Source organism: Pteropus vampyrus, unplaced genomic scaffold (assembly GCF_000151845.1).
Source record: "Pteropus vampyrus isolate Shadow unplaced genomic scaffold, Pvam_2.0 Scaffold142, whole genome shotgun sequence".
NCBI classification, from domain to species: domain Eukaryota; kingdom Metazoa; phylum Chordata; class Mammalia; order Chiroptera; family Pteropodidae; genus Pteropus; species Pteropus vampyrus.
The window spans coordinates 2,717,727-2,720,397 of NW_011888923.1; positions in this window are offsets into that span (position 1 = coordinate 2,717,727).

Genomic DNA, 2,671 nt, shown 5'->3' on the forward strand with positions numbered 1-2,671 from the left:
CAGCAGCAGGCCACCTGGCTCCCTGCTGGCCAGGCTGTTCCTGGTGCCGGGCTGGTGGCCCAACGTCCCCAAGGCTCAGCCCTGCACCTATGTGGCGAACAGATTGGAATGTCCCACCGCTAAGGGTCCCTTTCGCCCTGGCAACCTGGAGCCGACAAAAAGGAAATGAAAGATTCAGAAAAGACGAGAACAAAAAAGACCGGCATCGCCCGTGACCCCGGCCGGAAACGCCCGCACGCGCCTGCCTTCTCCGCTGGTTTCTGAGGCGCTCGCGTTCCCAGCATCTGCGTACACGGGACCCGAGGATCCTGCCTATTCAGCTGAACATTTAACTTGTTTTTAACGGAGCGTTAAATACAAGGCTCGTGGGCCTGAGACCCGATGGTTACCGGGGGCAGAAGTACCTTCCCTCTCTCTGTTTCCTGAGAGTTTATCAGGAACGAGTTGGATTTTTCGTTGGGTTTTTTCAGCAGCTCTGAAAACAAACAGATGGGTTTTAAACCATCTGACCTGTCGATGGGATGCTTGTTATTAGATGCCCGGCCACCGCTCGAAGCTACTTTGTGCCTGCTCTAAGGGATGAGCCAGTCGGAATCGGTGAAACTCGCTCAATAAACATTTGTTGAGTGAATGGATATTGATTGAATGACGTAGAGAAAGGTGACCTTTGGCCTTTGCTCCTTTCCAAAGGGGGAAGTCTTTTAGCACGAGACGCGTGAATGAGGTGAGTGTGCAAGCAGGGTGATGCAGTGTGCGTCCACACACGAGGAACGCACCGCCGAATCGCTCCAGGAGGCCCGGAGTCCCGACACCTGTGCCTTCTCCATGCGAACACACTCGCCGGAGCTCGGGGTGGCGTGACAAGGCCCCGCGGGGCGTCAAGCCCCCGCCTCGCTCTCGCTGCGGGCGGGAGCCTCGGGCCGTCAAGCGCAGCCCCTCACCTGCCGGAAGTTGCTTTCGGCCCCTCGGTGGGATGTAACCCACAGGGCCCTGGACCCCAGGGTCAGCCTCTGAGCTCAGCTGGTCTATTTGGATGCCCAGGTGTCCCCACGGAACACTGTTTGTGTTCCCCGTGGGGTCCCGCTTATCCGTCGGGATGGGGCCTTGGTGGCACAGACCCTTCTACCCGATTCGGGGTCGGAGCAAATGCCCCGGCTCGATCTGGACGCAGCTCACCGTGGGCGAAATGGGGAGAAATCTACCCGGAGGAGGAAACAAGGAGGGGGGCGGAGTTTGCCCGGTGAGCACATTGCGTCTCTGATCTCGAGTCTCCGTGGGATCTGCCGTGTGACTCTGAGCGTCATTGACCCCCTCGGCCTTCGTTCTGCCTCCCGTAGCATGTGGGGGTGCAGTGGGCACTGTAGGGTGACCCCCAACTAGTCATGCCCCTGATGCGCCTCTAGCCAATGGAACGTGGCGAAATGTAGGGTTTCGCAGATGTCACAAAGGTCCCTGATCAGTTGATTTTGAGTTAATCGGAAGGGACGTCACCCAGGGCGAGCCTGCCCTAGTCCAGTGAACATCCTGCCAAAGGGACTGGGCCATCTCTGGGGTTAGAGTCTCCTGTCCCCAAGAAGCAAGTGCCATGTTGAGAGAAGAGCCGTAACAAGGCCACATGGCAGGGGTCCACAGGGGCCTCTAGAACCAAAGGGCAGCCTCCTGCTGACACCAGCGAGAAGCTGGGCCCTCGGCCCCCCAGCCGAGAGCGACTGAATCCTGCCAATGACCTGGATGACCTTGAAAGCGGGCTCCTCCCCGGTCGGTCCCTCAGGTGACAGTACGGCCCGTGCCACACTGTGATTACAGCCTCTGAGCCCTGAGCAGAGGACTCGGGTGAGCCACGCCCGGATGCCTGACCAATGAAACCGTGACAAAATAATGTGTGTTGTCTTGAGCCTCCATACTCGTGGTGATTTGTCACTCAGATAGGAAACTGACCCTCCGTGAGGCCGCAGAGACGAGGTCGGAGGACAGCGCTCGGCCCTCTTCCGAGTCACCTCGCTCGGCCGCTTCTCTCCTGGTCCCATTCGCTCATTCAGCTGCCAGGTGCCAGTTGCTGGGTGTGGCCCTGTCCTCCCCACGTCCCCGCAGTTTTGGCAAAGCTGCTGCGAAGTCACCGTTGGGTGGTCATTCCAGAGAGGTGAACTAGCACCCGTGGGACTTCATAAGCTTTCGCTAACTGCTCCTATGCTATTTGCGACGGTCACGGCCCGTCTTTTGGCATCACGTGTGTGACACGATCGTATACGTTCGTTAGCTTAAAGATCATCAGATGAGCGTGCTGAGCACGGCTGCCTCGCGGGCACGCCTCCCCCGTTTCGTTCGGTGCTGTTCTAAGCGTGTCGAAGTCTATTTATCATCTCCGCATCAACGATGTGTAAATTAAGGAGCGGATGGATGGACGGCTGAGCGGACAGACGTGCGTTTACAGTCTGCCAGGCACGTAATGCTTTAGCCTTGGAAACGGAAGGCGACCCTCCCCCCCCAGTGGAGCAGACGCTGCCTCAGCAGTCGGGCTCGGCAGACAGTGAGCTCGTCTCCCCAGGGATAACCTGCCAAGGATAACGTTTTGGCAGGTTATCTCCACGCGGTTCCTCAGTACATCGCTGTCAGTCAGTCGAAGGTCGGTTTGCGAAGCAGGGATTTAGAGTGAGCGCGGAGTCAGAGCTGC